Source organism: Equus przewalskii, chromosome 18, assembly GCF_037783145.1.
Source record: "Equus przewalskii isolate Varuska chromosome 18, EquPr2, whole genome shotgun sequence".
NCBI lineage: Eukaryota > Metazoa > Chordata > Mammalia > Perissodactyla > Equidae > Equus > Equus przewalskii.
This window is the reverse complement of record NC_091848.1, coordinates 2,071,247-2,094,420: the sequence shown is the minus strand read 5'-3', so window position 1 is coordinate 2,094,420 and position 23,174 is coordinate 2,071,247.

The window sequence follows — 23,174 nt, the reverse complement described above, 5'->3', positions numbered from 1 at the left end:
AGCAAACACATCATTATGTATGTCATATACTATGTTCTTGGCTCATCAATTTTAACATTGAATTAAACTGCTACAGATCTTTTTGTGATCTTTTTTCTATGCTTCTAATACAGGTGACTAAATATAACCTACAAGAATAAAGGTATATAATAATTTTGAAAATTATTAATTTGTGAAGCACCATATGGGCATATAATTATGCAGGATGGATTTTTTTGTTGTCAGTTTGAAAACATATTTTGTAGGTAACCATAGTACATATATAAAGACTCTCACTTTCTGTATGCATGCGTGTATTATTTCTAGGAACATGTTTTTATTTGATCCCTAAGACTGAAGCTGAAGTCACCGCTATGGATGATGTAAAGGGTACAACACCTGGCGTTAGGAAACACGTGACATGCTATCTCTTAGGCTAGTACGTATTTCAGGGATAATAACAAATCTAGAAACAGTACATGGAAAAACTGTGTTAATCTAAAATCGCCACAAAAAGCTTCAGTTCTGCAAAACCATGAAAGCTAATCTCAACTCAAAATAAGTTAAATATTAAGCAAACTTCTCTAGAGGAAGAGACTGTAGATAGCTTTGTCAGTGTTATGGGAAAGATTAACATTCTAGTCATAGATCTTTAAGGAAAAAAAAGTATACCAAGGAGGGACAATGGCTGCTGGGAAGCAGAGGCAAAAACTGACAGAGAAAATTCAGTAATAGCAACCAGGGCACCCCTCCCCAAAGACGCCCTGATGTCCTGGTTACTGCCTACTGTATTAAGACTGCCTTTCTCATCACTTAATGCTTATTTTCATCACTTTGCTTAAAATATTGATAATCAATTAGGGCTACGTCTGTTTTGCCACAGAATCTGTGTCACAGTCTATCAGACTGTCAGGGCCAATTCAATCCTCATTCAAAGTTAATTTTTTCTTCATAAATCTGCCTTTGGAGGAGTCATTAGGCACAGAACATAGCCGGAGGTGCAATCACCTATTCTCTTTCATTAGTGGCAGGCAGAGAAGGTGAGGGAGATTATTAGAACTTTGGAATGATCACAAAGCAGCGTGCTGCCTGTCAGATCCCCCCAACATTTAATTCATCTAGCCAACTCACCAGCACCCTTTGCCAACAGTTTTAAATGGACATTATTCATGAACATCTGTGACATGCTGAATATTCTGAACTGGAAATGATGAAAAAGCAATGCCCCTTTTGACTTTAAAATTAATTCTATGGTCAAAACAATTAAGAATATAACAAACATGTTTTGTGATGTTATTTTTAGTCATCTAAGATACATTTCAGAAGCAAAACAATTTATTAAAGCTAACAATACACGAATATATAAGGGAAAATTAATACAAAAAATTTCTCTATTAAGCAATTTTTTTAAAAGCCCATTTTATCTACATTAGGGATGACTAAGATTTTTTTCTCCAAAGGTGGATTTAAAATTTAAATGTTCGTTTAATGTGAATATTTTGTTTAGCAACATACTACGAAATAAAAAGAATACAGGGCCAATTTAGATAAAAATATTCTTTTTGAAATTTTCATAGCTACCGTATTTTTTTACACCACAAATGTAGTTATAAGAGGTGTATTGTGAGTAGAATGTTGATAGAGAAATTTAGCATAATAAAGAAATAGGCCAAATAACTAAGCAAAAAAGAAAACTTTTTAAACAACTCATTTTCATTTTAAAAGCCATCATTAATTTAATTTTTTCAATGAAAAGAAAATCTGGATTGTTTAAAATGCTCTGTTCTTTAGAGTGTCTCATCTCGTATAATACAGAATAGAGAAATTACGTTAGTTGCTAACCTAGAGACTAAGGAAGTACCTTGCTAGACACACTTTTTTGTGGATATTTATCTGTAAGTTATTTAAACATTTACTCAGAACACCAAGCTGATTACACCAAGATTTTAAATGCTATTATCAAAATCACCGTGTTCTAGCATCATAAAACAATTTTTATTAGAGATTAGCCTCAGGAAATTACTGGAGAAGCATTTTCCAAACTGTGTTCCACACAGAGGTGCCAAAAAGAATTCTGTAGTCAAATACATGTAGAAAATATTTGGTTGAACAATATTAACTATTCTTTTACTGCAGAACTCATCAGAACCTAAATATGCTAACGTGTTGTGTCTCTCTGTGAAGGAGATACTGTGTGGTGATTCTCAAACTTATTTGACCATGGAACCATTTTTTGACATCACCAGAATATCAACAAAAAGTATTCCTAACCTTCCCAGGTTAAGTGAACTGTTTCTCTTCTGTCCACACTGGCTCTGATCCGCTGCATCTCATTTATTTAAAACATGTCTCCTGAGCACATCCTATAGACCAGGCACCGTGGTGGCAGATAAGGTTATAACGGTGAACAAGACACTGACCTCAAGCTGCCCACAGTCTGGTGGAGAATACAATTTATTTATTTGTAGTTCTGTCTTCCCACTATGAGCAATTTGAGAATAGGGAATGTATCTTATCCATATCCATGTCTCCACAGTGCCTAGCAACTGGTAAACAGTAGAAGCTCAAGAAATACTTGCTAAATTGAAGTAGAATTTCCTTTTTCCTAGATGGTTACAATGACTTCATACTGGTCTGAATACCAGTTCCTCTCCACTACCCCTTGCCTTTCCTCTCTCCAAAGTTAGTATCCACCCTACCCAATAATGTACATTAGTTATATTATGTGATATGAAGTTGGCGAGAAGCTAAATTCTAAGGAAAAACACAAATAGTAAGCAAGACTGGCACACTAGCTCCAGTTTAATGGTAGTTGCTGTCTTGGGTTCTGAGTTGAGAAGGACTCTGTTGCTTGTCTGGGTTCAGGGGGAAAAGTATCATGATCAATTACAAATGACTGCCATCCTTGCTTTTAAAGGTTTTCCATTTTGGAAAGATTCATAATGAAAAGAGTTTCAATACAATAATAAGTACTATGACACTGCTACTGCTACTCTGCTGCGGCCACCACCGTCACCACCACACAACAGAACCACCACCACCACCGTCACCACCACACAACAGAACCACCACCACCACCGTCACCACCATGCAACAGAACCACCACCGTCACCATCACCATCACGAAACAGAACCACCACCATTACCACCTTGAAATAGAAACACTACCATCACCAAGAGAAACTTCTCTAGATTTTAAGCCAAATGGATTTTACACAAAAAACTGGATACTTTAAAAATTGCTAAAAGGACTGAAAGTGGTGCTCTTGGCTGGGCCTCCAAAGATGACACCCAAATCAACACTGTCAAACTAGCCTGCCAGGATGCTGCTCTCCCAGCACAGGCAGAAAGGTGAGAATTCAGGAGACCGCCACTTGAACTGAAAAGTTCAAGATGACCCCACTATAGCTGTAAATCAGGAAGCCACCCCTGCACCACCTCCCAGTCTGCACAAAGCTAGTGACTACACACTGGAATGGGGACACAGCTGGAGCGCACCCCAGATCGCCACAGCTAGGCTTGCCAGCAGCAACAGCCTGAAGCATCAGGAAGGACAACCTTCGCAGCACTTCCATTTTCAAAATTCCACATGAATACATCTAATTGGTGGAACCTAATTCATATCTAGAATCTTAGATGCAAAGGATTCTAGAACATGCAGGTTTTTGCTGTACAGGAAAGCAGACTAGAAAAAAGTTAGAATAAACGTTATGTGCCAACTCAACATTCATTGAACCCTTAATATGCGTCAGGCATCTTTCTAAATGTTTTACATGTAGGGCTGGCCTGGCAGCATAGCAGTTAAGTTTGCATGTTCTGCTTCAGCGGGCCGGGCTCACTGGTTTGGATCCCGGGTGCGAACGTGGCACTGCTTGCCAAGCCATGCTGCGGCTGGTGTCCCACATATACAGTAGAGGAAGATGGGCACGGATGTGAGCTCAGGGCCAGTCTTCCTCAGCAAAAAGAGGAGGATTGGCAGCAGATGTTAGCTCAGGGCTAATCATCCTCAAAAAAAAACAAAAAGTAAACGTTTTACATGTATTAATTCATTCGATCCTCACTTCAATGCTATATGGTTTTTATACTCATAGTTAAGGAAACTGAGGCACAGAGAGGTATGCCACATTGTTCAGGGTCACACAGTTACTAAGTAAGAGAGCCAGGATTCAAAACCAGGTTGTCTGACCCCAGAAGAACCTCTGCTCTTCATTAGGACCCTGTTTCCGAAGAGTAGGAGCTTCGTCTCCTTAACAGACTCCTGATGAGAACAACATGAATTTATTTTCTATTCAGTTTTTTTTGGTATTGATCAAACAGGTGTGTGTTACCACTTAAAATTTGTTTCATGAGTGGCATTTCAAAAAATCAGTAAGCTAAAGATGGCTAGAGCAATCTGGCTGGAGGCTCACTAGATTTCCATATATGCAGCACTGAGAGTGGAAGTTGGACCCCTTCCCTGAAGGAGAGCAGAATAAACAACACTATCATTCTAGTTAGGGTGGAAAAGACTTGAAATATAATGTTCCAAATGGGAGATGATGTCAAATGCTTCTGTACCTGCGGTTTCATAGAGAGAAACACTCTGTATGCAGAGAGAAATACAGCAGTATACTTCAGGAACCAACAAGAGTTTGACACTCTCTGATGCAGTAACTTCACTTCAAAAATGTAAATCAAAGAAGTTTAAAATGAAGAAAAAATGCAGGAAGATATTCATTGAGCATTATATAATAGAAAAACCAATAATATAAATAAATATTCATCTAGGCAAGTGGCTAATATACTTTCTGGACAAATATTATATAGTCATAAAACTATGCTAATTAAAATTAATAAGCTGAGGAAAATTATTCTGACAGAAAAATAGATTAAAAAAGCAGAATAAAAATGCATTTGTGATATAAACATGAAAAGGAATATAAAAAATTCTTTATTATACATTAAATTTCCACATGTAATTTGATCTCTTTCAGAACTCTGTTTCACTAATCTTTACTGTGATTACCTACTCCTACACTAGTAATACATATATTTTAATATTTAGTCAAGCCAAATCAATCTCATTACGACTTTAAATTTTGGGGGGCTATAATCATGGAATTATTTTTCTTGATAAACTTTAGTATCATTTTTGTTAAATCTTCCCCCACACAAAACCAAAACTATAAATAAAAAATACAATCCTGTTAGGATTTTAAATAACTGTGCTAAAGAAATGTATTAATTCGGAGAAAATGGAAATCTTCACCATACTGAATCTTCCCATCTAAGAGCATAGTATGTTTTCATTTATTTAAATGATTGGTGTCTTTCAGTAAAGTTTGGCAGCTGTTCATCTAGTTTGTGACATTTCATTCTAGACCACTTTCCCTTTCAACTCCTCTCTTTAAAAACAATTTTTTTGAGGGAGTTATCTAAACTCTCTCATTTCTCCAAAACCCATTCACTCTTCAGGCCATTCTAAGATGACATGTAACTTTATCATTCAACCAAAAGTTCTCTTCAGTGACTTCTATATCACTAAATTCACTGCATATTTTATTTAAATCAAAGTAATAAGCAGGGGCAGGCCCCGTAGCCGACTGGTTCAGTTCGCACTCTCCGCTTCGGTGCCAGGGTTTCACCAGCTTGGATCCTGGATGCGGACATGGCATCGCTCGTCAAGCCATGCTGAGGCGGCATCCCACATGCCACAACCAGAAGGACCCACAACTAAAAATACACAACTATGTACTGGGGGTTTTGGGGAGAAAAAGGAAGAATGAAATCTTTAAACAAACATAATAAGTAATGAAATATTTCAAACCTACTAAAAATACGGAGACTATAATACCATTCAAATTAAAATGTTAATATTTCATGATACCTATATTCTTGCTATCATCTAGCATTGTTGGATTTCTTAATTTTTGACAGATCCATTGGTATGAAATGACATCTTTTTTATATATTTGCAGTTGTTAGATTTCTAGAGAGATTATCTCTTCAAAAATTGACCACTAGAGTTACTGTCCTCAAAACTGCCTCGATCCTTAGCGTCTATTACTGTAAGGTGGTTTTTCTTATTGATTTGTAGGTTTTGAAAGGCTACTTTATATTATCTAGATGTTAATCATTTGTCAGTTATATACACTGCCACTGTGTTTTCTCAGTATACGGCCAATCTTTTGACTTTGTTTACTGAATCTTTTATCAGAGGTATCTAATTTTACTGTATTTTTAAATCTATATTTTTCAATACTTTGTCTTATTTAAGAAAATTTTCCCTATCTCTAGCTCACAGATCTAATCTCCACTTTCTTCTAAAAGTTTTAAAATTTCACTTTTTACATTTAAGCTTTCTGCAATTTCCATATGAATAATCAATTCTTTTAATACTATTATTAAGAAACATCCATCTTTCTCTCATTTATATGTAATAGCAAGTTTTCATATACGTGTGGGGATGTTTCTGGGCTCTCTACTCCTTTCCATTGATGACACCAGTTTAATCACTGTAGCTTTTAGGTTAGATTTAGGGTACATACATCAAATAAAACCAATTTCTGATGAAAACCAAACACACACACATACACACATACACACACACACCCCATCAGAAATAATTCTTCTATTCTAAGACAGTGGATGGATAGGTGGTGAAAAACATTTAATAATGTCCAAACCACACAGCTAAAATCCAGTTTTTTAAAAATAATTTATTTTTTAAATTTTTCTTGTTTAAGAAAATTTTGTGAAATGACCTATTGACTCTGCCATCTGTGGTTCATGATGTTAAAGTCTGTTGGGCAAGTAAAGGAGTTTTCAAATCTGGAACCAATAATCTGCCTACACATTTTCATCCTATATGTTCTTAGATTATGGTTTCTATTTCTTATTTTCATCCCTTGAATCATTTTAATATTTTTATTTTATAGTTTAAGGATATTCTATTATCTCAAATTCTCTGGGAGTTAATTATTCTGTTTCTATCATTACCTGACCTTCCAACAATTATTAATTCTGGGTTTTATCAATTCTACCTCTAACACATATGTATTTTAATCTGTCCACATCTCCGCATCTTTACTGCCTGTACCCTGGTCCATCATCATCTTTCACTTTAATTACTGCAATAACCTTACCAATCTTTCTGAAACTAGTTTTGTGATAACCTTATCACCACTACCACCACAACCTTTACCAACACCACCAAATCTACTCTTTTTACTACAGGCAGATGGATTTTCTAGGAATGAATTCTAATCATGCCACACCTTATAATGGCTTTCCATTTGGGAAAAAAAGCAAAACTCTAAAATTAACATGGCTTATAAGGCCATGAATCATCTATTCCTTGCCTACCTTACCAGCTTCATTCAAGCTATTCTCAATCATCTTAATCCTTATGGGTGGATCCACACTGGTCTTTGTTTTGAAAAGGTACCATGGTCCTAGGATGACCAAAGTCCCAGTTTGCCTGGGACTTCCCTTGTTTTAACACTGAAAGTCTCACATCTTGGGAAAATCCTCTTCAGTTCCAGGCAAATCATACTTAAACTGTTGTTGACTGAAGGAAAAATAAATGCATTTTTTAGCATTGGCTGTTATATGCTCTTATTAGTCTACTCTTTTCCTTCATTGCATTTATCAAATTATTATTGAATTATTAATTGTACAAATAACTACCTCCTGTTTGCGTTCCCCACCAGAAGGTAAGTTCTATGAAGGCAAGCACCTTGACTGTATCTTAGTATCTAACACTGGTGTTTGCATACAGTAAGTGCTAGGTAAAATATTTTTAATTTACCAGTGAAGTTTGTTTTATATTTTTGTTGCTGCATGAATGACATTTTTATTATACTTTGTAATAGATAATTGCAAGTATATAGAAAAGCTATTATTTACACACACACACATATATATGTGATTTTCTATCTTTAAGAACACTAGGAATTCCATTTACATTGGCTTTGTTCATTTGGATAGTCATAAACTCTCAAGATTTGAAAAGGATCTTAGACCACTTAGTTCACTTCTCCCATTTTTATAGATGAGAAAAACTGAGGCCCAGACATGTTAAGTGACTTGTTCAAAGTGACACAGCTAATTAGTGGCACACCCAGTCCAGGAACCACGACCTCCTTCTTCTCAGAAGAGTGATCTTCCCACAATGCTAATGAGAGACGACCACAGTTCCTTAGGCTGCCATGGAGCTGCAGGATTCTGACTTAGATTCTTGTCTGTTTGGCTAATTTACTGTGTCTCAAGGCAAATCTTTTCACGAGTTTCTGTTCTTTCAACAAGTTTGTTTCTGTATTCATAAAGAGTGCGACTCTAAATGGAGGGCAGAATTCAGGTTTATTTTGCTTACCTTATCCCCAGTGCCGACCACAATGCCTAGCATGTATGGACCACGCCGCCTGCTGACGTGCTATGTGACTGGATATGCTGCATGCGTAAGCACACATGTCAAAACACCACATGCCACAGGGGAGGAGAGCAGGCAATTCCTCAAACCTTTTGTATGATGAGGCTTTTTAGGTTTTGCCTATGGGAAGGAAAGGAGGGGTAGGGCAGAGGAAGGTAGAGGAGAAAATGAGAAAGAATGAATGTGTGTCTTTGGGTTAGTGAATAACCTGGACCTATTTTAAAGGATTGTTAAGGTAAGAAAAGTTACAGTAAAACTCGCTGTTAATATAAAGGGCTAAACCTTAAGTGTGTTGTATTAGTCTCTTTCTTGCTAGATCTAAAGTGTCTATTACATGCATACTCTATATCTTCAGGTTTTTAGAAGACACGACTATTTGGTGAGGGGCTAGGTACTATAATGAAATGTTACATCTGCAAATCTACGAAGGCAGCACAGAGGGAAGGGCATCACTAGCTGCTCAACCTAAAGAGGAGGCAGGTACAAATCCACACTGCAAGAGTCATCGCTTCAAATCTTTTATGAATAAAAATCATAAATCACACGACTTTAGAGTTGGACCTTACGGTCATCAGGTTAAGTGATCTGCTTAGACTACTCAAAGTGGATCAGTATTATAACTCAGGGCACTCTCTTCTTTAGTTCTTTTAGAGGAATAAAAATTATAAACAAAAACAGAACTCAAATTTTCAGTTAGCCACACATAAACTGTCACCTAGCACAGTAAGGAACGGTTTGCCTGAATTATCTCCATAACTGGCCATTGCCTACTTATGCATTGTGTTGTGATCCTGTGACCACATCTGAGACAGAGCATTAGTTTTTCCAGTCTGATGGAGAAAAAAATGATAAGAAGATGCCTGAGGTCAGAGCAATGTACTATTCTGTGAGGTCCCGGTATCTCACATTAACTTCACAAGAAACCTTTGTAAAAGTTTACATATTATTTTACTCACTTCTATATTTATATTGACTATAACTATATTCTAACAATCGCCAAAAGTTGGTAGAAATATAATTGACACAATTCAAATATATTTGTAATGGCACTCATTAACATGTGACCAAATCAAATTCAATTGGGTGCTTGATAGTAGGCTTTCAGCAATCAGGTAATTAGCAAAATTTTTAAATTGAGATAGTAATATTCTCCCTATAGGTGTATTCTGATGATCGAGTGAGGTAAAGTGTATACGCTGTTCAGCACCTGGGACACAGCAAGGCCTCAACGAATTCTTCAGATGGACTATAAATTTTGTGAATACCTTTATCACTCATGTACTTACTTCTCATCCTTTTTTCCATAGTGAAAAGTGTTTTATAGGCAATTTAATACTTTTTCCCACTCACCATACTATCCCCTTTGGGAAATATCAAAGATACTTTTTTCACAGAGGTAGGTAACTTTTGACTTCTACAGAAAAGTTACAGGAGAGGTTAAAGGAAGAGAAAAGGAAAAAAATTTATATGTGAAGCAGAGATTTCTCAAAAATAAATGAAATGCCTTCTAGTAAGCAGAGTGATGGTGGCATCAAGGGAGATCTTGGAGTCTAGGGGCAAAGTTGGGAAGGAGAGAGAATCATATCTGATGGTGATATTGTATGTAAATACTTATAAAATGTCTTAAAATGTATAGGCTTCATCTCAGATGTCCATTTCAACAGCACTGGTAGTAACAATATGAAGTGCTGTGTTGAAAATTCTTTTGTTTATTTTTGTTGAGTTTTTTCTTTTTAATTTTTTTTATTGCAGTAACGTTGGTTTATAAGATTATACAAATTTTGGGTGTACATCATTATATTTCAATTTCTGTGTAGATTACATCATGTTCACCACCCAAAGACTAATTACAATCCATCACCACACACATGTGCCTAATCACCCTTTTCCCCCTCCTCCCTCCCCCTTTCCCCTCTGGTGACCACCAATTCAATCTGTCTCTGTGTGTTTGTTTCTGGTTGTTTTTATCTTCTACTTCTGAGTGAGATCACATGGTATTTGACTTTCTCCCGCTGCCTTATTTTGTTTAGCATAATACCCTCAAGGTCCATCCATGCTGTCACAAATGGCAAGATTTCATCCTTTTTTATGGCTGAATAGTATTCTATTATGTATATATAACACATCTTCTTTATCCATTCATCCCTTGATGGGCACCTAGGTGGCTTCCAAGTCTTGGCTATTGTGAATAATGCTGCACTGAACATAGGGGTGCATGTATTTTTATGCATTTGTGTTTTCATGTTCTTTGGATAAATACCCAGCAGTGGAATAGCTGGATCATATAGTAGTTCTATTCCTAATTTTTTGAGGGATCGCCATACTGTTTTCCACAGTGGCTGCACCAGTTTGCACTCCCACCAGCAGTGCATGAGGGTTCCCTTCTCTCCACATCCTCTCCAACACTTGTTATTTCCTGTCTTGTGAATTACAGCCATTCTGAGGGGCATGAGGTGATAGCTCATTGTAGTTTTGATGTGCATTTCCCTGATAATTAGTGATGCTGAACATCTTTTCATGTGCCTGTTGGCCAACTGTATATCTTCTTTGGAGAAATGTCTGTTCAGATCTTTTGTCCATTTTTAAATTGGATTGTTAGTTTTTTTGTTGTTGAGACATATGAGTTCTTTACATATTTTGGATATTAACCCCTTATCAGATATATGGTTTGCAAATATCTTCTCCCAATTGTTAGGTTGTGTTTTGTTTGGTTGATGGGTTTCCTTTGCTGTGCAGAAGCTTTTTAGTTTTGATGTAGTCCCATTTGTTTATTTTTTCTATTGTTTCCCTGTGTTGAGAATTCTGAAGTTACACCTGAACTCAGCACGAAAAAGTACACTGATCAAATAGCAATATGTCATCCATGCAGCCTAAAGGAGTAGGGCCATATTTGCCATCCTGTTCTATACAAAATATGACAACAATAATAATGACGATGATGTTAAGACAATTTGCAGTTATTATAGTCAGCGCAAGTAGAAGAAATACATACATGTTCAAAGAAAAGAAAAAAGTGATGAAATTCTTTATCTGCTTTACTTATACATATTATCATACACCTTTAAAATTTTTTTCATAGACATTCCAAAAAGTTTATTATGGTGCAGAAAACATCAAATGGCTTCCAGGGTAAAATTCTAATAACTATCTTCAAGAATATTTACTCCCTTAAAAATGTTACTATGAAGAAAGGAAAAAGAGTTCACCCGTATATGTCAGTCATCTTTGCCATGAAACATACCAACCCAAACTTATGCTGCAAACAATCACAATCATTAACTTTGCTTCTGAATCTGCCTTTGGGCAGAGTTCAGTGAGAACAGCTTGCCTCTGTTCCATGAAGCATCAACTAGGGCAACACAAAGGCTGGGACTGACTTGACAGCTGGGGGCTGAATTTCTCTGAAGGCTTGCTCACTCATGTGCCTGATGGTTGTTGCTGGCTGTCAGCAAGGAATTCAGTTGAAGTTGTGAGTCAGAACACTTATACATGGCCCCTACTTGAGGCTCTTTGGCTTCTTCACAGCATGGAGGCTGGTCTCCATAAACAAGTGTCCCAACTGGCAGGAATTGGAAGCTGCCAGTTTCTTAAGGTCTAGGCCTGAAAACTGGTACAGTATCACTTCACTGTATTCTAACGGTCAAGTAGTCACAAAGCCCAGATTCGAAGGGAGAGGACACCGACCAGCTCCTCGAAGAGAGAAGTGTCAAAGAATTTTGGGGCCATGTTTTAAAACTGATACAAATTGTAACTATCAAAATGGTTGAGAGAGGTACAAAAAAGGAAAGATAATGAAAGAAAAAAGGAAACCAGAAAGTAAACAAAGGAAATCATTCTATACAAAATATTACTAGGATGGTAATTCAAGATATGAAATAACTAAATAAAGGAAGCATTAAATTTGAAAACACAAATAAAATAGATATTGAGCATGTGTGATGTATACCCCGTGATCTTCAGGATAAAAACCATGGCCATATGGGGCTGGTCTGAGGAATTCCACGTTCCATTTCGGTGGCCTGGTTCACGGGTTTGGATCCTGGGTGCAGACCTACTCCACTCATCAGCCACACGGTGGAGGCATCCCACATACAAAGTAGAGAAAGACTGGCATGGACGTCAGCTCAGGGCTAATCTTCCTCAAGCAAAAAAAGAGGAGGACTGGCAACGGACGTCAGCTCAGGGTGAATCTTCCTCACATACACACACACAAAATGACCATATGTTCAGAACGCTTACAATAGTTTGTGATGTAATAAAGGAAAAGTCTAGATACATCACATCTGAAATGTGATGAAACTTTAAAATAAAGGGCTGATAAAAAAATCTAGTAATGCAAAAACAACTTAGGAAGAGTTAATCAGTGCAAATCTATGCAAATTATGTATTTTGAAGTCAAATATTGTATAAATGAAGCCTTCCACGAAACAATGATAATAATTTGTTTTAATATAACTCAAAATATTAGTCTTGTCAGGCTCTTCATCTTGTCCAAGAAGTAAAGATGTAAAATTATTATACCTCTCTGAGATAACAAGTAACCAACAGTTTTTGTTCCCTTTCTATCGTGAGTTCTGGTTCAACCAACTCACATAACACGATTAACCAATAATAATAATAAAAAATGACAGCCAATATTTACGAGGTTATTACATATTAGCAATTATTCTAAGTGCTCTATATGTATTAACTTATTTAATGCTCAATATTAATATCCCACTTTTACCAGTGAAGAAACTGAGGCATGAGCATTTCAGTAATTATCCAAAGTCACTCAGCTAGTAATTGATAGAGCCAAAACTTGCCAAGGCTGTCTGACTCCAGAGCCCCGAATCAAACCCATTACATTCTGTAAAAGGCAAAAAGTAGCAGGACACATGACAGAAAAAGCACTCTTCATATTCCTTGAAAACAACAGTTTTTAAATATATAGTAGAATCTTTGAAGCTGGATCACGTCATCAAAAAAAGAATGAGTTAAATAATAGGGTAAAATAAAATTTGACTATTTCTCAAACCCTATCTCTTTGGAAACAGGAAGCAGGTCTTCAGGTATAAATCACAAGAAAAAAGATGATAGGGAGAGAGACAGCTGTAACATACTCCCTGCTTTCCTGCCTCACACTGTCTTCAAGTAAACATAGCAAGAAAGATTCATTATTTGTCCAGGAGCAAATACAGGGACTATGGAGGCTACTTTTAACTAACACTGAATCATGAATGATGCCCAACAGAACCCCTATTGAATGTGTTCACATACGATCCCTCTGTAGTCCTCAGAGGGTTAAACTTCAACAAGATTCCATTTTGTCCCATCTAATGAAGATCAAAGTTAAGGCCTCTTAGAAAAGGGATTTGCTTGCAAGAAAATGATAAACATTCAAAATTCACTATGTGCTCTTTTGTTTAACATAATCACATACCCAAAAGCCTAAACAAAAAGAAATTAAATTTTTTTTTTTTAAATTTTTATGTTTTATTTTTTTTTGAGGAAGCTTGGCCCTGAGCTAACTGCTGCCAATCCTCCTCTTTTTGCTGAGGAAGGCTGGCCCTGAACTAACATCTGTGCCCATCTTCCTCTACTTCATATGTGGGACACCTGCCACAGCATGGCTTGCCAACTGGTGCCACATCCGCACCCTGGATCTGAACCGGCGAATCCCGGGCCACCGAAGCGGAACATGCACACTTAATCGCTGCGCCACTGGGCAGGCCCCAAAAACAAATTTTTTAAGGATAGTTTTTTAATGAAAATCAGAGAGAAACTGGGGCTGGCCCCGTGGCTGAGTGGTTAAGTTTGCGCGCTCCGCTGCAGGCAGCCCAGCGTTTCAACAGTTAGAATCCTGGGTGCAGACATGGCACTGCTCATCGAACCACGCTGAGGCAGCGTCGCACATGCCACAACTAGAAGGACCCACAACGAAGAATATACAACTATGTACTGGGGGGCTTTGGGGAGAAAAAGGAAAAAATAAAACCTTAAAAAAAAATCAGAGAGAAATTAACAGTAAGAGGTTGTCAATTTTAAAAATGTTTCTATTTAATTGATCTTCCAGTTCAGTAATGAAGATTATAAACTTTTAACTTAACCCTTTAAGGGAATGATTTATTAGAATGGAGAGCGCTGAGGAGGGCATGGCTCCCTATCCCTATTAACTGTTTTTCTTTTTAAAAGACACTATACGCACTATTCTAGGTGGTGAAGATAGAGAGACGGACTATGGAAGTTCTAAAGGAACAAAGCCCAGTAGAGAAGGCAGACAAGAAGACCCATTTTACTAACAGTATAGCAGTCAGTCCTATAACACAGATATGTCAAGGGAATACAGAAGGGGAACACAGCGCAAACTCAGTTTGATGGAGGATAACTGACTTCCAAGAGAAGGTGACACGAACTGATTCTTTTTTTTTTGTTTTTGAGGAAGATTAGCCCTGAGCTAACATCTGCTGCCAATCCTCCTCTTTCTGCTGAGGAAGCCTGGCCCTGAGCTAACATCCATGCCCATCTTCCTCTACTTTATATGTGGGACGCCTACCACAGCGTGGTGTGCCAAGTGGCGCCATGTCCACACCCGGGATCTGAATGGGTGAACCCCGGGCTGCCGAAGCGGAATTTTCAAACTTAACTGCTGCGCCACTGGGCAGGACCCCTTAAATCTATGAACCCTGGGCCGCGGAAGAAGAGTATGTGAACTTAATCACTATGCCACTGGGCCAGCCCTTAAAGTGATTCTTAAGATTTAGCCCAGAAGAGAAACCAAACACAACGGCTCTGAAAAGATAAGTTTAGCAACTTATATTTTATGGTTCCAGTAGAGCTCATCACAGTTACTTGGAGAAGACCAAGAATTATCAAATAAGAATGAAAAGCATTTGAATCATATAAATTATGATTCTCATCCTTCCTCCCTCCCTATTTTCTCCTTCCCTGTATTTGTTTTTCAACAAACATTCAAAGTGTCTTTTACGAGCTAGGTACTGTTTCAAGCAGTGAAGACAAGAAAATAAATAAAGAAAAAAAACTCTTGGTAATATCTTAGGCAAGTTGGAAATCAAGTCTTTTTTTATTATAAATATGAAAGAGATGTTTTAAAAGTGTAGCTATCACTTCGAATTATTTTTAGGATAAAAATGGCAGATAAAAAAGATATCAAACAATGGCTCACAAATGAAAGCAGAATGAACACTGATATTGTTCCATGTCTTAAATATATATCCTGAAACTCCAGCGACTGAGGAGAAAAGGTAAGTGGGTTGGGAAGTTCAGTCATTCATAAATATTTATTGATTGTAACCAAATTCAAACAACTCACATCCAGAATATATCAAGGGTCCCTTCAAATCAGTAAGACACATATAACAGTGGAAAATGGGCTAAATACTAAGTAGACACTTTATAAAATAAAAAATTCATGTGGCTAATAAACAAATGAAAAGCTATTAAACCTTTCTGGTAATCAGAGAAATGCAAATTAAAAGTAAAATAATTTGTTTGGCTAAAATAAAAAAGTCTGACTATACCAAGTATTGATGAGAAGGTAGATAGGCAATAGGAACTCTCATACACTACTCGTGGGAAAAGAAATTAGTATAATCACTTTGGAAAAGTTTCACGTTGCCCAGTAAGTTTAAAATTATATATACCCTATGCTACAGCAATTCTGCTCTTAGGTGTGGAGGTTAGATAAGATCACACACAGGTGTACCAGGATATAGACTTTCACAAGAATGTTCAGAGCAGCTTCATTCATATTAGCTCCCAACTGAAGACAACAAATGCCCATCAACAGCGGAAAGGTTAAAAAACCCTGCAGTAGGTTCAAACAGTAAAATATAGCACAAAATCAACAAACCACAGCTACACACAAATAGCTGAATCTTAAGAACAATGTGGAGAAAATGAAGACCCAAGAGAAAACATATATATGATTCTAGTTCAAAACAGGCAAAACTTAACTATAGCAATATATTTTTAGGTGGTGAAACTATAAATAAAAGCAAGGAAATGATTATCATAATAGAGAAGAAGGTGGTAGTTATGACAGGAAGGAGAAAATGGGGCCTTCTGAGGTGCTGGCAAAGTGCTGTTTCCTGATCTGGGTGGTATAACATGGGCATATGTTTCCTAATAATTTGGTGATCTGCATATTTCATATTACAAAAGGTCAAAGAGAAGAATCCTAAGGGGAATAGCTGAATAGCTGAAAATGCAAAAGGGATGAATGATTTTAAAAAGATACACAGATAGAGATTTATTGAGCACCTTCTATATGCTAGGAACTATGCTAGGTGCTGAGAACATGGTATACAAAGGAGAGACAGTCTGACTTTAGAGTCTAAGAGAGAAAGGCCAAACAAATAACCAGGAAAATCATATTTAACTAAAAACTGATTGAATGATATGAAGGAAAATTTCACAGTGCTTCAAGAGGTGTTGAAAAAATCTAGTGTTAGGAACCAAAAAGTCTTCATTGAGATACAAAATTTAAGCTGAAACCTTAATAAATCTAGATTAACTTGGGAGAGAGGGAGGAGGTAAGTACTTCAGGCAGACAGAATAACTTATGCAAACCAAGGAACTAAAAGCAGGCCAGTCTGCTTAGACTTTAGTAAAGAGGGGTCCGAGATAAGGCTGAAGAAGTAGACATGGGAAAATCACGGAAGAACTCGTAGCAACATTAAAAATTCTAAAATTTTTTATCCTGGGGCAAATGGAAGGCATTGAAGGATTCTGTGTAGGGGACTGACAGGTTCCAATTTACAGTTTAAGATTATTCTGGATGCTCTGTGAGGAATGGATTATAGGCGGCCAGACTGGGGACAGATGAGGTAGAAGCTACTGCAGTGGTCTAGGAAAGAAATGATAATGACTTGCTTAGAGTAAAGGCAGTGAAAATGGGATTAGTAGAAAGACTAAAATGTTTTATAGGCGGCTGCAGAGCATGCTGGTAGAATGGGCGTGGCAATAAGGAACTTGCCGAACTGCTGTTTTGAGCAACTGGAAAGACGTAATGGAGGGACAATGAAAGAGGAGCAGAATGAGGCTGGAGGCAGGAAGATGAAAGAATTTAGGACCATCTTGCCTGTTTGACATTTACATGTTGATGACGAGCAGCTAGCTATGTAAGTCTGGAGTTCATAAGGGAAGTATGGGTTGGAATTTAGGAGCTGTTGTACACAGATGACATCTGAAGTCCTGGGAACGCATGAGATCACTTAAGATGAAAATACATAGAGGGAAAAAAGTGAGTACAGGAACATTCCATGAGGAACACTTAGGAGTTATTAGCGAAGGAGATGGAGAAAGAGTTTATTCACGGGTTAAGAGTGAATAATAGCAATGTGTGGCACGGAGGACAATTATCTGGTTAATGAACTTGGCTTCTCACTACAGTCATGTGTTACTTAACAATGGGATACATTCTAAGAAATGCATCTTAGGATGATTCTGTCCTTGTGTCAACATCAGAGTGCACTTACACAAACCTAGATGGTATAGCCCACTACACACCTAGGCCCTATGGTACTATTCTTATTGGACCAGCGCCATACATGCAGTCTGTCGTTGACTAAATGTCCTTACGCGGCACATGACCATACAGTGCAAGTGTGAAAGACAGTCTTCGTTTGTATAATGGTCACATATAGGAAACACAGACAACTTATTTTCTAAATAATGATAATGGAAAATTTATACTTGTGTGTAACAGTCAAACAATATCCAAAATGGAATTTATTCTCCCTCAACGCTGTACATTAGCCTATGCTCCCTCTACTTCGTGTAATGACATTATGTAGACAGCTCTACCTCTTCCACATTCACTCACGTTATAACCTTTGTGTTAGTAAGTTCATAAACAACACTTTCCATTTGCTCTCTTTTATTTGTATTATTACTGTGGTTCTAGTTCTTACTACCTAAAGCACATTACTCTTTGCGAATACAGGTAATAGCTACCCAAAGCCTATAAGCTTTAGTAAGTACCTACCACGTGCTAGTCAGTCTTAAAGGATGGGGGATATGTCATTGAACAAATCGGCAAAATTCCTGCCCTTATGGAGCTTACTTTCTAGTAGGAAAGCCTGATGCTAAATCGTTAATCAGGCAAAAAATATAATGTTAGAGAGTGATGAGTGCTATAAAGAAAAATAAAGCAAAAAAAATTATGAAAGAAAATAAATAAAACCTAACAAAACATTATGTCCCTCCGTCTTCAACTGCACCTCTAGCAAGTTTCACAGCCACCTGTATTTGTCACTTTCCTTCTTCTGCCGTGTATTATAGTACTTTCTTCTGGGCTCTAAGCTGCAGGGGGCAGGATTATTACTCTATGTCCTTCAGCTCCTTTCAAACGCACCAGTGTTTGCTAAGTCACCAGTGCTCCTAAAAGATGCCAAGAAATCATAATTCACTCTGATTACTGGCAAATATTAAAATGGAAACAAAACCTCTAATTTGCTCATTTTTTTCTGCTATGGCTACTTGCTTATTGCTTGGCTATGACTTATGGTCTTATAAATTAATGTTTATAAATTAATGTTTATGAAGATAGCAAATCACACTGTCTGCATTACCACTTCCGTTCTCTGGCTAGATGGCTTGTCACCTTTTTCAAGAGGCTTCATCTGCCAGTCTTGGCTAAATTTAGCAAAGTAATAAATTGTACATGGGTTTACTCTTTGATTTTTAAGTATAACTGCTATATTTTCAACACTACTTAGATGACTAGAAGTCCCTAAAAGTGACAGTTAAATAAATAAACTTTATGGTTGAGAAAATAAGTTTTAGTAGTGGCACAATTAAGTATTTAATTTGAAGCATCTAAAGTCAATCTCAGCACGGGGAAAAAGGTCTGATGGAATGCCTCTTTTGAAAGAGCTCCTTGGGATGCTGTGTATCCTTCCCTGACCAACTCAGCCTTTCTGACACGATCTCACCTCACGGAGAAGAAAGCTGAGGCACAGAGTGATTATTTAACTTGTGACGGTCATATGGACAATGAAAGGCAAAGCCAGAGGTAGAATTCAGGACAGCTGTTTCTTGTTCTGCCAGGGTTCTTTTCACCATCTCTCACATTTCTGAAACTGGGCCTCCATAAAATCTATGACATAGGACAAGCAAGACTGAAAGATGTTTTGTTAAGGAAAGTTAAAGAGGATTACTTAAGGATTTCTTAAAATCTAAAATATGCTAATGTATGTTGAGATTCTCTAAAAGAAGTATGTAGAATTTTCAAATGTATTTGGTGACAAATTTTTTTTTAATAGAACTCTTATTAATGGAGCAACACAGAAAAGAGTTTGGGGAACTTAAATCTGCCTTCTTTATTTTCAACTTATTTTGATGTCATTAAAACACAGTAATAAGAAGCCTAGGATGCACAGTTTACTATTATAAGGAATCTAGGAATTGATTTTGGAATTGATTTTACTTATCTATCATAAAATGTAAGTTGTGAGGCAATTAGTTTCTAGTTAGGTTTTTAGTAGGTCAGGTCCTACGAGCTCATTACTCAAACCTGATATTTTGATCACTTAGGAATATTGGTCATTGTCGCATGTACATTTCTACACATACAAAAATAAACTATATGTGTTTAAATTAGTTATAAAATAAAGCAAATTAACGGCATATTTTTTAGGTAGATGTTAGTGAATCTTTAAAGATATCCACATTCCTAGAATTAATCATGTTTTATTCTCATTTCATGATGAAGGCATTTGTAATCTGCGTTTCTGGCAAATATGCTTAAATTTTAATTCTTCCCTTGACTACAGGAATATTTTATTTCAATTGCTTTAAAACAAACTCTGAAAATCAATAACAAGGAGGACAAAGTAGTTTTGAGACTGCGATAAAAATAGGTACTAAAATGCTACTGGTTATACAGGATCTGTTGTGAATAGGTCAGCTCAGGGTCCCAGGTAAACATCTTGTTTGTGTCCTGAAGCCTTGTTTTCTGCAGGCCTTATACTCTCAGTAGGGTCCTCCTACTTGGGTCTAAACATCGGGCCACTGCACCCTATCGATCTTCTTTAAATCTCCAGAATAATAAATTTCAAGGCAACACAGCAGAAGCCGACTAAAGCCCTTTAATTACCTCACTGCTGAAAGGAAATCATTGATCAATGGCATTATGGGAAAATAAACTGCCCCCCAAACCAGATCAAAGTCAATAAAATAGCTGACTAGCTGCCCCATTTGGGACTTCTGCTAGATTAGTGCTCGTGGACAAGCGAAAGAGACGATTCTGACGCATGCTGCTTACTCTCTTTTTGAAGCTCTCCCTGGCAGGTGTCATGCTCTGAGCATGGTTTTTGATTACTCTAATTAAATATAATATTATCAACAGATCTTCATATTGATCCTTAAAATCCCCCCTTCTAAATGAAAAATTAAATGCCTAGAGAGAGGGCTTCATAGGGTACCAGCTTATTTTAATGATTTTACTCCTTTACCAATTTTCTTCATATTGTATTATTCTAATATTTATCAATATGAAGCTACAAATTAGCTTAGGAATTTTAAATAATATGCAAAATGAATAATTTTATAACTTGCTCTTCCTGAGATTAGAAAATTCTTTTTGTTTACATGAAGTTACACTCCTTGGTTAAAGCCTAAGTACCTCACTTTTCCTATTAAGTGTTGCTAACTATGCTGGTCACTTTTGCTTATCGATGGTAATATTTAAATACACTGCCCAATACATATAATGCAATATGGCAAAGAATTCTTTGCTCTCAGGTAATTAGTTCAGAAAACTATGAAAACATTTTAAGAAAATAATTTTATAATAGCCTATAAACATCTGCCTACAGTTTTCAAATAGGCAAGATTATTTAAATATTTAAAATCCTATTAATTCTACATGTGCACATTTCAAAATGTTGTCTTCTGCTTGATTAGGAATAGCAATCTGCAAACAAACCTGAAAGCCTCAAATCTCTTCAAAAAAGAAAAAGTATGAATTTATAAGATATAAATATTTATAAACTTCTTGGCACTTAAGTTTTCATGTAACATTTTAGCATTCTATAATAATAAAATGTAATGTTATCTTTAAAGTAAATTTGAGAATTTTGAGAATAATGTAAATTTGAGAACATACAAAGGGAAACCTAAAATATCAGATACAATGACTCATTTCTGGGTATTACTTTTTAGCCACTTCACCCAGGAAAAGCTAATAGCCATGTCTTTTTCCCATTCCGCATTTTTTCTTATTCATTCCCTATTCCCTCAGGTGGTTCTCATTGCTAATGCCCAAATGGCATCAACCTGTTGTTTGCACGTCTCTGAAAAGGCCAGCCTGCTGGCTAATTTACCAAGGGATTAACGCCCTGAAACCACTTCAATCTGCTACTTTGTTTCCATGTAAAAGCCTTACCAATGACACCAGTGCCCTCATGGTAAAATTGAAAATCTCTTTAAAAGAAAGAAAAATTCAATGTAAGAACTGTTTAAGAAAGAAACTGTATGCCGAAAATAATATATTGCACCCATGAACAGAGCTATGAAACTGCAATCTGTTGGTCAAGTCCTGCATTATACATGAAAAAGAATTTCAGGTGTTAAATGTTTACCATTTCATAAAATTAACAGAATTAACACAGGCATGAATGGTGGCATGGGGGGGGGGGTAGGAGGAACAATGTAAAATTGTATGTAGATATAGTTCATCATTGCAGCCTAACATTCAATTAAAACTCATATTTGTGTGCATTTTGTTGAATGACAAAACATTATGGTAAATGCATTAATTCACACTGGAAAATGGAGCTTCCAAAACACAAATAACCAATTCTCCAAGTTTCTGATTCAATAATAATAATGACCTAAAGATTCATTATTCTCATAAAAATTGATAGGTACACAGAGCAATTAATTTTTCTATACAGAAAAAAATCGGCTAGCTCTATTTTTTTAATCAGAATAAACTTTAAGCTGATACACTTCACGCAGAAATATTTACATTTTTTCCTGTTCAATCAATTATAGTCTAGCAATAATTTTAGGAATATCTTCCTTTAATGACTTCTTTACTCCACGAAAACTATTACAATAGTTGGCACAAAATCTGTGCTAAGTGGCCATTAAAACATTGGGGAAAAAACCCTATATTTTTTAGGGTTATTCATTACCCTAATTGAGTGACAGCAAATTAAACAAACTGAAGAAAATGTAGTGAACCTATAGCTATGTCTTATTGAAGAATAAATGACTAAAATGCAAGCACACATTCATTACAGTCTTGCTATCTTTTAGTAAATCTGTTTTATCAATATCTTCAGGGCTATCAGAATTAAAGTAGAACTGTGTACTAAAGAAGAGAAGTTTCCATTTTAACGTAATTTCAATTTTCTCCAAAATTCTTTTCCCAGGCCAGTCAAAAACTAATTTCAGTAAATTTACTAGAAAAGCCATTATTTCACAATATTTCACTGATGCATATATATTATAACCCTGGGAAATAAGGGAGAAAAAAGCACAATGACAAAACAGTTGACCCAATTAAAAGGTAAATTATGAAGTAGTTTATGGCTTTAGCAGTGACTGGGAATAGATCATTCAAAGGGGAAGACAAAGATTATTGTTTCTCTCTTCAGTTCTTTACTATCATGACTAGTGGCCCTTGTACCTATTGGTGCCAACAGCACAGATTTGCTGGAATGAAAAACAATGCCAGGAATGGATGTGTCAGCGGCTTAAGAGAAAATGAATGTGCTCTAAGTTAGGATCTATGTGGTATTCAAATTCAAAGTACTTCACGTAAGGACATTCA